This window comes from Hyaena hyaena, unplaced genomic scaffold (assembly GCF_003009895.1).
Source record: "Hyaena hyaena isolate Hyena2069 unplaced genomic scaffold, ASM300989v1 scaffold_239, whole genome shotgun sequence".
Lineage (NCBI taxonomy): Eukaryota > Metazoa > Chordata > Mammalia > Carnivora > Hyaenidae > Hyaena > Hyaena hyaena.
Genome location: NW_024080871.1, coordinates 575,818 through 590,160, shown reverse-complemented (window position 1 = coordinate 590,160; position 14,343 = coordinate 575,818). Strand labels below are relative to the sequence as shown.

General features: G+C 33.7%; 1 protein-coding gene across 2 annotated transcripts in view; it reads left to right on the top strand.

Annotated features, from left to right (window-relative positions):
• Positions 1–14,343, top strand: part of KLHL1 (kelch like family member 1) — a 368,129-nt gene that overhangs the window by 119,547 nt on the left and 234,239 nt on the right. The gene's annotated exons all lie outside the window — the stretch shown is intronic.

The window sequence follows — 14,343 nt, the reverse complement described above, 5'->3', positions numbered from 1 at the left end:
AATATATTGATCCTCCGATTTTTCCGCAACCATTAAAAATACAAAATCTGCAACTAGCTTATGGGTTGTGCAATAGGCAGCAAGCCAGACTTGGTCCATGGATCATAGTTTGCTGATCTCTGTGTTAAAGGCCTCAAGATCTCAAGTCTCTGATTTATGGAAGAAAGAAAGGGGTTCAAATTCAATTTGAAATATTTTGACTTTGATATGTTGTTATGAATTTCTAGGTATTTTATGATAAATTATATGATATGTGTGATATTTTATTATAAAAATACAGTAAAATCTTGGATTGCGAGTAACTTGGTTTGTGAGTATTCTGCAAGATGAGCAAACATTTCTACTAAATTTCAACTTGGTAAACAAGTGATGACTTACAATATGAGTAGTACATGATGCCCAGTGTCATATGATCAAGCCAATGGTTCTTGAAATACACTTTGATATATGAGTGCTTTGGATTACAAGCATGTTTCTGGAATGAATTATGCTCACAAACTAAGGTTTTAGGTATTGTGTTTGTGTGTTTTCATATGTTTATCCATAAAGTGAATGTTAGGCTCTCAAATGTCAGGCTCACAGTAGATAGTTAAAGACTGCTATGAATGATGGTTATTTTTTCCAATAAGAACATCAAAGATAATTTGATATTCCATCTATTAGCACATGTCATCTTTCATAGTGCTATGATTTAAATGCAAAAAAAGAAAAAGATGAAGCATAGAGGTAAATTTGCGGAATTATAAATCATCATATAAATGTATCCTACTAATCTCTGTCAAATGAACATAACTAAACCTATTGATAGTAGTTGAGTATCCACACTTTAAAGAGACCTTAAGTTACATTTCTCTTACTTTGTATATATTTTGGGGGAAGATTTATATTGCCATTAGAGTAAACAGTTTTTAATAAATAAAGCAAATATAAATATCTCAAAAATAAAACTTCTTCTAACTAAGGTTGATAAATACTACATTTTATGTGACCCACAATCACACTAAGTGGAGATACATTTTAACTTAGGAGAATGTACCTAAAATCTGAAATGAAATACACTTTTCTGATAAAATTAAAAGGAAATCAGGTCAGGCATTTGGGTACCTCAGTTGTTCAGTTGGTTAAGCAATTGACTCTTGATCTCAGCTCCAGTCTTGTTCTCAGGGTCATGAGTTCAAGCCCTGCACTAGACTCCATGCTGGGCATGAATCCTACTTTAAAAATATAAATAAAAAATTAAAAATAAAAGGAAATCAGGTTATCTTGGGTATACATTATTTGTCTCAGCTAAGAAATTCAAAATATTTCATGATGACATCTTTATTTTACATTTATTATTTTTTAATTTATGACATACTAATATTATCCTTAAGGTCCAATATATTTAAAAGCTATTATACTTTAAACAGTCCTTATATATTTACAGTGATAATTCCAAGTTATATGAACTAAACATCCAATTGTTTTGTGCCATATCAGTTTTGTACTAAGTTTTTCAATTTTTTTGTTTTGAAATTAGGAAAAGAATTAAATTTAGTATTGATTCTTATTTTATTATTTTAAGTAGTTGAATATATAGGCTTGTAATCTTAGACTACCTTGGTGTATGGTGTTTAATACTATTAATACTAAAGAATTAGTAGAAAGACAAAATTTATACATATAAAAATATTTTACATGTATTCCTTTTTCTATATTTTTAACTTAAATTTTACTACCTAATAATACATATACATCTAAGTGTTGACAATCAAAAACATTCAGGAGGTGAGGGCATATTTCTACTATGATAGCAATATTAAAATGTGAACATTGAATCTGATACACTATAAATGCATAGGAGGGCACATATGACATTGAGTAACTAAAGTAGGGCTCAATCGATCATTTAACTATGGAAACAATTCTAAAAATATAATATTCACATGTGTTTTCAAATATTTCTATGAAATTACATTATTATTGGCAAGAAAGCAATTAAATAGTCATTATTATTGAGATTTAATATTGTAATATGTTTGGCAAATATGTAAATTATCCTGAACAATCATCTAAGTAACATCTAGATAAAAACTTCATTGTAAGAGATATTCTTAATTTGAGAGTGTAACTAAGTTTATTTAACTTACAAATTGGGTAAATAATTACACATATAGTGTGTGTGTGTGTGTGTGTGTGTGTGTATGTGTGTGTGTGTTTAAGAAGATAGAGCAATTCAATCAACTCAAAAGTATATCAGCACAACAAATTATCATTAATTTTTATTTTAAAGCCTTTTATGTGTAGTAATTTAAGATTTCTCATTTGAAGCATTTGTAACCAACAAACTGAGCAATTCTCCCATATTAATTATATTCTACATTGTTTTCTTTGTTACTTTTTAAAATAAATATTTATTCTTCACAGGGAGAGCATGAGCAGGGGAAAATCAGAGAAAGAGGGGAACGTGAGATACAAAGCAGGCTCAGTGCTGACAGCGGAGAGCCTGATGAGGGTCTCAAACTCACTACCAGTGAGATCATGACCTGAGTGGAAATCAATAGTCAGACATTCAACTGACTGAACCACCCAGGTGCCCCTCTTTGTTACTTTTAAATCTAGATTCTTAATATTATTTTATAAATAATTTAATTATACAAGTTCTTTTATAATAATCTAGATGACTAAGAAATAATATTGTTTCTTTTTTTATATTGTTTTTATTGTTTATTTATTTTTGAGAGAGAGAGACAGAGTGTGAGCAGGGGAGAGGCAGAGAGTGAGAGAGACACACACAGAAGCTGAAGCAGGCTCCAGGCTCTGAGCCATCAGCTCAGAACCCAATGTTGGGCTCAAAATCACAAACTGTGAGATCATGACCTGAACCAAAGTTGGACACTTAACCAACTGAGCCACCCAAATGTCCTAGACATAATATTGTTTCTAATTTCAGATTATTCTAAAACATCTTAGTAATGTATTAGTTTTATATATATATAAATATATATATATATTACTCTGAACTTTTAAATATTTATATAGTTAGCAGATATTAAAGCAAATATATTATTGTCAGTCACTTATATTTCCCTTAATTTGGCAAGAAAAATTTTAATCTAAGCCTATATGCTATATTGATGCAAATAAGAATTTATATTTTCTTTATACCATGGCTTAAAACTTTAGTACTATCTATTTTAAAGTAATTTACATAATTACTTATAACTATATAATGATTTCTAAGTTAAACATACTTAACAAATATGTGGGGGAAATATTTATGAGGCACCTGAAAAAACCAAGTGCTGTTTTTAGTAATTGCAGATACAGTGCCCCTCCTTATTTATACTTTTGCACAGTGAAATGATAGTAATGAATGAGTGATTAGGCCTTTGCTTTAAACAATCATCTTAGCAGTAGTAACAAAGGAATGGATTTTGAAGTTATTTTGCTATATTTTGATTAGTACAGATGAGCATTGTCTTTGGGCAAAATATATATGATGATATGATCATTAGTACTGGCACATGGGGCTATTATAATAATTTCAAATAATGAAAAAAGAAATAACTTATAGTAACGTCTACTGCTCCTTCAGGAAATGCATTGAAAGCTAATGTTGTAAGCACTCACTAAATATCCATTCATAAAGTCATATATATCTAATTTCATATTATTATCTCATCATTCAAAACTTTCAAATTAATCCCTATTAAGTTAATAGATTATGGCCATTAAAGAGCTCTCCATAAAAATATTTGTTTGTGTTTTGGTTATAATTTATACGTTTTTAACATTATATAAGTCTCAACTATCAATATATTATGAAATGCATGTTTATATAGATATGTTAGGTTATTGCTAAGCATATTTTTATTTATTTTTAACATTTAGTTATTTATTTTGAGAGAGGGAGAGAGAGAGTGTGCATGTCCATGCAAGTGGAGGGTCAGAGTGAGAGGCAGAGAGAGAATCCCAAACAGACTCCATTCTGCCAGCTCAGAGCCTTATGCAGGGCTCAGTCTCATAAACCATGAGATAATGACCTGATCTGAAATCAAGAGTCAGATGCTCAACCAACTGAGCCACTCAAGTGCCCCACAGGCATATATTTAAGTAAGTTAGCTTTGAAAAAAATAATAATACTTAAGATGATGCATTAATAGATTTTGGGCATGGAAAATAATAAAAATTCTGAATTCATCTGTTATTTAAGTTTTCAGAGAGATTCTAAAATAAATATAAACTTCTCATAAATGGCCCAGAAAAATTGATTAGCAACAAATGAACCAAAAAACTGAATATAAATCCCTAAGTACTAATTATAGAGAATTTTTTGCTATGTTGTGTGCCTGTAATTGGGGATGTCATATACTGAAAATTAGAGTGACAGATCAATACTAATAATTGGACAGCCAAATTTTCAATGGTAAGAGAATTAAGGGGTTTTCAGGGCCTACTCTGTTATAATGTACAGGTATATAATAAAATATAATTTAGCTTGTGAAAGTCTTTTCTTCCTCTAGCAATTATTAAGAGTAAGTGGATTTGACTGAAATAAGTGAGAAAAATCTTAAATGGCTAATATCATCTGGGTTGGAAATAATAATAGTTATAATTTTATGTACATAGAAACAGTGAGGAAAGATATTCAACAGTCTCAATAAAGCTTATACCTGGAGAATAGAAGTAGTCAGAATGAAGGAGGGGCTAGCTTTTGTTTTAATGTATAAACATAGATATTCTTTGAACTGTTTAGAATGAGTGTGCAATAATTCATGATCAAATGAAGACTTAAATGAAAACTAAACTGACAATATGTGACAGAAAGAAACCTGCTTTATAGATCAAAGCCCTGGGCATTTCATTTAGCTTCATATTCTGTTTTCACTTTTGTCAATGTTTGAGAATATATTTAATTAGTTTAAGAATATATATATGATTTACGAATATATATATGAATATTTTGAATATATATTCGTATTTACATATGTGTTCTTTACTGAACACTAGTATCATGAAAATAGTTGAAGCTCAAAGTGGCAATTGAAATGATATATTAGAAACACTTAAAACATATTAAATACAGTACAAAGAAATTATGTTCATAAGTAACTTAGATACTAATACTCAGAAGTAGGCAAGTAGTAGTGTCTCTGTACTGACTGAAAGTTTATTTACATAGTTTTTCTGTGATGACAAAGGAATAACTCACTTTTTCTATTTTATTAAATCCAATATCCGTCTAAATCTCTCAATCAGCTTGATAGTAAATAAAGCTCTAAATCAACCTCAGAAGAAAAAAAAAAATCCCCAGTGCCTGTTGGTTTCAGTGGCCCTGGGTAACTCCCACACCCCCAAGCAGTTCCCAGAGTACCAGGATCCCGGCAGACTCCTGTGAACACAGGCTCCCAGCACATCACAGCCATGGCCTGCTACCATGGCTCAGGCTTCTGGTGGCCCCATACCCCCAATCAGTCACCTGGAACCCAGGCTGCAGGTATGTTCTCATAAACCAAAGCCCCTGGGTGGGCCAAGCCAGGCTTTTGTGCCATCATAGCACCAAGCCAGCTCCTGTGTACCTATGATCCCTGGCCCACCCCAGTGCCATGCTGGCCCCTGAGAACCTACATCCACGGCTGGCTCCCAGAGATCCAGAACCTTCAGGCTGGCTCCCAAACTCCCAGGTTATAGCTGACCCCAAAGTCCCTAAGCTCCATGCCCACTTTAGTGCCAAGCCAGATACAATGTCACTAAGCCTCCAGTGTGACTCCCATGAAACTAGGCTCCCAAACTATCCTAGGAACAAATCATGCCTATGGACCCAGATGCCAAACCCAACCCAGTGCCCCTGGTACATGATTAGATCATGTAGACCCAGGACCCATGTCTGCCCCTGTAGGTCCAAGATCCTAAGCCAATCACTTGGGACTCAACTTCCAGGCTCACTACAGTTATCCCATGCTCCAGGCTTATCCCTGGAGACTCAAGCACTAGGCTAGACCCTTGCATACCAAAGTATCAGGCCCACCCACCTGCTTACCCAGAAACCGGACATGCACACTCAAGGACTCCAGCAGGAAGCCTGCAAACAGATACCACCACATGGCTGACCCTGTGTGTCTGGATGGGCAGACTGGTGAAGGTCTTTGCCTGCCCAAGCCAGTCTATAAAGACTGAAAGAGCCACCAGCTCCCTTGAATGCATAGGCAACAAGACAAGACCACAAGGATCATGAGCTGAGAAAATACATCGCCATTAGACCTGCCTTACAAGAAATGCTGAAAGTTCTTTAAGCTGAAATGAAAGGACTCTAATTAGAAACATGAAAACTTGGAAGTATAATACATATTAGTAAAGCTAAGTATATTTCAAATTCAGAATAACCTAAAACTGTAGTGTCATGATGTATTTATCCATAAACATCCATAAATATCCATAAATACCCATTCTAATCTCTAATATAGAAGACCAAAAAAGGAGACAAAGGTGTTAAAAATAATTATTGCTGTAATCATTAGTTAATCAATAAACAGTATACAAACAAGTAAATTGTGACATCAAAACAAAATATGGGGGGAATAAAAAGTAATTCTTGTATGTGATTGAAGTTATCAGCTTAATATAGAATGTTAAATGTATAGTCTGTTTTATGTAATCCTTTTGGTAACCACAGCACAAGAACTTAAGGAAATACACAAAAGAAAAAAAGGGAATCAAATCATAACATTATACAAAATTACTAATTCACAAAGAAAGATAGCAAAAGAAGAACAAAGAAACAAGGAGACTACCAAAGACCAGAAAATAATTAGATGTTATTGTAAATTCTTACCTATCAATGAATATTCTAAATATAATTGGATTAAATTGTCCAATCAAAAAGTATAAAATGAATGATTGGGTTAAATAGTAACACCGAACTATATGCTACCTACAAGAGACTCACTTCAGCTTAAAGGTCACACATAGTTTCAAAAATGAATGAATGGAAGAAGATATTCTGAGAAAATAGAAACAAATAAGACAAATATAGCTATCCTTTTATCAGACAACATAGACTTTAAGGCATAATGGTGGCAAGAAACAAAGATGGCCTTTATATAATAGTAAGGGAGTCAATTCACCACAAGATACAACAATTATAAATATATTGTGGTAATTCCTTTGCAATATATATGCACATCAAATCATCATATTCTACACCTTAACCACATGTTATATGTCAATAATATCTCAATAAAACTGGGAGAGGAGAGATAAGAGAAGCTGAAAAACTTTTGTTTTACTTTTTTTTTACCCTTCATTTAGGTATCATTTTAATGTCCTCTTTATGCGAACTACTGATATTCTGCAATACATGAAGCATCTTTCCTTGCATAAAACAAATGTAAATCAAATATCTATGCCTTGGTCTATTACCTTCTGGTGATACAAAAGGATTATAAAAAATGACCTTTTCCACATGAAGTTTATAATAATTTTGAGGAGGAAAGAATAACCACTATGACAATTAAGGAGGTTATAATAGTTCTCATACATTACTTAACTGCAATGGAAATATATAGTTCTGATTCCAAATGCAGAGATAAACAAATAAGGAAATGAACAGTTTTTCTGAAAAATTCTGTTTGAGGTCAGCCTAGTGGAAAAGAACATTTGTGTTATTTTAGATTGTGAGAATAATATGGAAAAATAGAGAAGTAAAGAATTTGTGGAAATTATGAGATATTGGCTTAGTGAAGTGGAATCATTTGTATTAGAAATACTGGGTAATTAAGAGGTAAAAGCAGGCCAAAAATGATTATGACAGATTTTGAAAACCAGGACAGAAGTTTAAATTGAAATAACGTACATAATTAGAAGCTCATGTAGGTTCCTGAAGAGCAGAGTAGCATAATTAAGTCTGTAATAACAATAATAATAGGCCTAATGCTAGTTAACATTCACTGTGCTGATTATGTGCAAGGTCATGTTGAAAGTACTTTGAATATACTAACCCATTTTGTCCTGAAATGAAAGGAAATTCTAATTTTTCCCACCTTTTTCTTACAGAAAGAAAATGGAGAATTTAAGACATTTATCCAAGTTATGCATTAAATAAGACATAGAAATAGAATTCAAACCCAGGCCATTCTGTAGGAATAACATATTAACAACTACAATAGACTGCCTATCATAATTGACAAAGATGGTTCTGAAAAATGGGACCACTTTAGAAAATATACAGAAAATAAGCACAGCCAAAACTAGCTAATGATCTAGGAAGCTGTTAAAGTTAATCCAGGCATGAAATGAGTACTATATAAATACAGAGAAAGAGATAAACTGAGAAATATTTTGGAGAGCTGTGTCATAAGTAAGGTGTCCTGAAAGTAGAGCTGCAGATTGGAGTTCAGGTATGCACGATTTAAGTAAAGAACATCCTCAGAAGAAAGGGAAAAGGATAGGGCAGAGAAAGGAGCAAATCAAAGAAATAGTCTCAGCTGGAGTCTTGCTTTATCTTTAACTCCCAGGAAGCTCTGGCACATGATTTGCTGCAGAGTTGGTCACACCTTGAGGAAAAAGACAACATTTTACACTTTGCTTCTATTATCCATTGTCATTGGGCCCATGGACAGGTTGGGGGGGAGGAGATTGCAGAGGTCAGACGATGAAGTAGGAAGAGCAGGACACACAGAGTCCCAGAGAGGCAGCTCCTGGTCCATCAAGTGTGATTCTAGAGATGGGATAGTAGTTAGATGGTATCACTGGCACTGGGGGGCATAGCTGTGACTGATGAAGGGGGTCTGGGCACAGCAACCACAAAGGCCAACACAAAGGAAAAAAAGATGGCTTTTGTGTCATACTTGATATAGGCAATAATAGGTATAAATGATGACTTTGTAATATATACTCTGAGTGTTCAGTATATTGGTGGTACACCAATTAATAACAGAGAAATAAAAATGAAAAACAAATCTCACAGAGAGTGCTCTGAGTTTGGTTTAGAGCATCTGAAATATTACTGTGATATGTGATGAGCAGTTTCTGTAGGCATTTGAGATACAAGGCAAGATTTAAAACTACCATAATACTAATAATTAAGACTATCCTAGAAGATGATTCTTAACAGATAATTTAAGTCAAAAATTTAGATGTTTGAGAAAAAAAAATGTAGGGCAATGAGAAGGTCAAGAAGTAAGAAGAGAGAGAAGTCAAAGAATCGGAAGTAAGCTGAAATAAGAAAAAGCCGGTATGGCCTTAGCTAAAAAAGGGATTTAAAGAAGAGGGGGTAGTCAGAAATGTTAAACAGCACCAATAAATTGAAATAGGGCTAGAAAAGTTTAGTAGATTTGGAAGCAAATAAATTTGTGATGACCTCAATGAGAGATTTTCCAGAATGGCTGCATGCATTCACCTATTTTTTCTTTTTAACGTTTATTTATTTATTTATTTATTTATTTTTTCTCACACATTTTATTTATTTATTTATTTATTTTACAAATAGTTTATTGTCAAATTAGTTTCTACATAACACTCAGTGCTCATCCCCAAAGTGCCCTCCTCCATGCCCACCCCCCCTCCCCCCCACATCCATCAGTCCTCAGTTTTTGTCAGCATTCAAGAGTCTCTCATGGTTTGCCTCTCTCCCTTTCCCCCACCATTTCCNTCCTCCTAATCCTCCTATACGTGCAAACATATGATATTTGTCCTTCTCTGCCTGACTTATTTCGCTCAGCATAACACCCTCAAGGTCCATCCATGTTGCTACACATGGCCAGATTTCATTGTTTCTCATTGCCATGTAGTATTCCATGGTATAGATAAACCATATCTTCTTGATCCATTCATCTGTTGATGGACACTTAGGCTCTTTCCATGTTTTAGCTACCTCACGCCAGAGTGGCTAAAATGAGCAAATCAGAGAACTCTTGATGCTGGCGAGGATGTGGAGAAACGGGCACCCTCCTACACTGTTGGTGGGAATGTAAACGGGTACAGCCCCTCTGGAAAACAGTGTGGAGCTTCCTCAGGAAACTAACAATAGAACTCCCCTATGACCCAGCAATAGCACTGCTAGGAATTTACCCAAGGGATACAGAAATGCTGAGGCATAGGAGCACATGTACCCCAATGTTCATAGCAGCACTCTCCACAATAGCATTCACCTATTTATGTATTTTCTGCTCTTGCTTCCCTTGCATTCATAGAAGTTATATATGTGTGTATAAATATATTACTTTCTATTATGCATTAAATCCCTCTTCCAAAATCTAATTCACATCTCATGTATCACTAAATCTAAATGCAGTATAAACTTGTTTGCACTTCTCTTACTGAATTAAAGATTTTTTACTTAGAACTGTAAATTTCAATGATATGTCTAATTTCAATCCACCATAATAGGATTTATTTTACTCTTCTGCATTTCCATATTTGTATCTCCATTTTCCATCGGTGAGTAACCTTTCTCTGATGATCTTCAAAAATGTAGTAATTTCCTCTAATATATTTAAAACAAAAAGACGTTTCAGCATTTCTAATTTAAAGAACTGTGAGAATCATACCTCTTACCTACATTGCATTTTTTAGTTTTATATTTCTTTGGAAACAGAATATATTGTCAAAATTTTTACTCAATATTTTTAAACTTTATTATCTCTACTTAGGATATTACAGCACATGAAAAATCTTTACTCCCATTAAAATTAAAACAAATCACCAGAAAATTTTGAGAGAGGGCATGTAAATTGGGGAGGAGCAGAGAAAGGAGGGGGGAGAGAGAAATTCAAGCAAGCTCCACACTATCAGTGCAGAGACCTACATGGGGCTTGAACCCATGAACTGTGAGATCATGACCTGAGCTGAAACCAACAGTTGGATGCTAAACTGACTGAGCTACCACAGTGCCCTGCAGTTAGGCAATTATAACTTATAAAAGTTGTCAAAAGGTCCATTCACTGCTTCAGGAAGCTCAGAAAACCATAATCAGAGTAAATACTAAGTAAAGACCTTTAGGCCCATCATAGTCAAATGGCTAGAATCCTAAGATAAAGAGGGGGAAAAAAGGAAAAACAATTAGAGATAAAAGACATAAAACATCAGGAAAACAATTATAAGAATGAAAGCTGATTTTCTATGATAAACATTAGACCCTAGATCATAATAGATTATTATTTTTCTAGCCCCAAAGGGTAGAATTCTGTATCAAGTGAAAAATCTTTTGTATGATATCTTCTCTTTTTTAAAGTTTATTTATTTATTTTGAGAGACTGAGAAAGCATGAGTAGAAGGGCAGAGAGAGAGAGAGAGGGAGAGAGAGAGAATCCCATGCAGACTCCACACTGCCAGCAAAGAGACTGATGCAGAGCTCCATCCCATGAACAATGAAATCATGACCTGGCTGAAACCAAGAACTGGACACTTAATGGACTGAGCCACCCAGGTGCCCAAAGATATTTCCAATGCACCAAAATAAAGGCCTTTTTAGATAAATGAAAACTGATAGAATTTGTTATCATCAGATCTGCAATACAATAAGTACTAAAGGAATTTCTTCCAGTTGAAGAGTATTGATACCAGATAGAAGTCTACTTCTTCAGAAATAAATAGAACCCAGAAAATATGAAGAAGGGGATAAGTATAAAATGTTTTCTTTCACATATATATTCATTAAAAAAATTCTTGGTGTGACTGAGTGACTCAACTGGTTAAGTGTTGGAATCAATTTCTGTTCAGATCATGATCTCTGGGTTGTGAAATTGAGCCCCAAGTCAGTCTCTGCTCTGGGCATGGAGCCTGCTTAATTATGTCTCTCCATCTTTCTCTGCCCCTCACTCTGCTCACGTGTGTGGATACAGGCGCTCTCTCTCTCTCTGTCTCTCTCTCTCTAAAAATAAATAAAAATAAATGAATAAATAAATACATTTTTGACTGACCAGGATTGGGTAAGTAGAATTATGCTGTTCTAAGGCTCTTACAATATTCGTAAAGTAGTATACTTTTATTTGATGATACTATTATTAGTTAAATAAATCTATATTTCAATCTCTAGAATGAGTCAGCAAACTTCTGTGCAGGGGCCAAATCTGGTGTGCCCCTTCTTCTGAATGGATCATGTGCTACAATTTATTCTTGCATTTTTAATGAATTGAACATTTTTTAAAAATGAAAATAAATGACAAACTGTATATATATATATCAATGCCTAAAATATTGATATCTGACTCTTTACAGAAAAAATAAATTCTGACACCTACTCAAGAACAACCACTTTAAAAAATACATACATATATACACAAGAAAAAGATGTAGTTAAAACGTTAATAAATTATATTTTTTTAAAAGGCATCAAAAATATTAACCCAAATGAATTAATAGACTAAAATACACACACACACATTTATATTTATTTAAAGCCAAACAAAATTTTTTATAGTTTATTTATTTTGTGAGAGGGAGAGAGTGAACAGGGGAAGGGCAGAGAGAGAAGGAGAGAGGAAAAATCCCAAGCAGGCTCTGTACCAACAGCCATGTGGGGCTTGAATTCATGAATCATGAGTTCATGACCTGAGCCTAAACCAAGAGTCTGACGCTTAACTGGCTGAGCCACCCAGGCATCCTAAAGCAAAAATAATTTTATATATATTAACATTCGTTTGTAAATTTGAGAACCTAGATAAAATGGGTAAATTTTTTAAAATGTTAACTGCAAAAGTTGATGTTGAAGAAATAGAGCACAAAAATAAGCCATATCACTTATTTTTATTTTTTTAAAAATATTTTTATTTATTTCTAGGAGAGAGAGAGACAGCGTGAGCAGGGGAGGGTCAGAGAGAGAGGGAGTCACAGACTGAAACAGGCTCCAGGCTCTGAGCTGGCAATCAGCACAGAGCCCGACACGGGGCTTGAACCCACGAACTGCGAGACATGACCTAAGCGAAAGTCGGACACTTAACCGACTAAGCCACCCAGGCGCCCCTAAGCCATATCATTTATTAAATAACTGAAGTGAGATCATGTCAACTTTTCTCATAATAGTCAAGCCAAGAAATTTTTAGGGTAAGTTCTAGAACATCATTAGGGAAAAATTAATTGCTTTCTTCTATAAATCATTATATAAGATTAAAAAGAGTTGAAGATACCACCTCATTTTATGAAGATACCACCTCATTTACCCTATATAATATTAACTCATAAGTCAAACAAGAAAATACCACAAAAGGAAATTTCATAGGTTAATTTTTCATATGATTATAAATATAAAAACTTAAAGATAATTGTGATTAAGATACAAGGAGTTTTATGAATTTTAACACCTATATAAATTAAAAAAGTGGCTAGCAAAGCTAGAAATTAAAGGCTCTTTCTGACATGGTAAAAGTTATATACCAGTACATTCGGCAACCAGTACATTCAATCTCACCAAAGAGAGAATCTTAAGAGTCTCATGTAAAAGATGAGAAAAAAAAAATTTCTCCCCTGGCACAGTGTATGTTCAACACACCACTGGAGCACTGGAGGTCCTGGAGGAGGTTTTAAGAAAAGCAAAAGAAAAAGTGTTATGGAAAATAAACAAGAATGGGTCAAAATGATATAATCATCTACCTAGGAAAAAAATAGCAGAGTCAAAAGAACTGATAAGATAATTTAGTAAATGTGCCAGATAAAAGATGGATTTGTGACAATTTCAACTGATGAATTTTAACCCAACAAACCCAACAAATAATAGAATTTAAATAATAACGCCAACAAAACTAAAGTATGAAGAAAGAAACCAAGAATATAAGACAATTTTAGGGAAAATTTTAAAATTTGAACAGAAAACAAAAATATCTTGACTACATGGAGAGATATTTTATACTTATGTGTTGGAGAACTTTATATTATAAATATACCAGTGATCTCCATAAATCAAATCAGAAATTCAGTGCATTTTTTAAAGATTATTTATTTATTTTGAGAGAGACAGAGATAGCATGAGTTGGGGGAGGGGCAGAGAGAAGGAGAAAAGGAATCCCAAACAGGCTCCAAGCTGCCAGTGTAGAGCTCAACGATGTCAGGCCCAAACCCACAAAACCATAAGATCATGACCTGAGTAGAAAACGAGTCACTCAAACGACTGAGCCATCCAGGTGCCCCCAGTGCATTTTTAATTAAAATTCCATTTAACTTATTTGAAGAACTTAATAAACTTCCATTAAACTTTACATGAAGAATAGAACTTTGCTAATAGTTAAATAAGGACAGAGGACTTGTCTCATTTGGTTATAAAGAATCATAGTATTAAAAAAATATATTACCACAAGAACAGTCAAATAAGCAAAAAAAACAGAAATCTCTGAGACAGATAACTATACATTCAGGACTCAAATTCTTAAT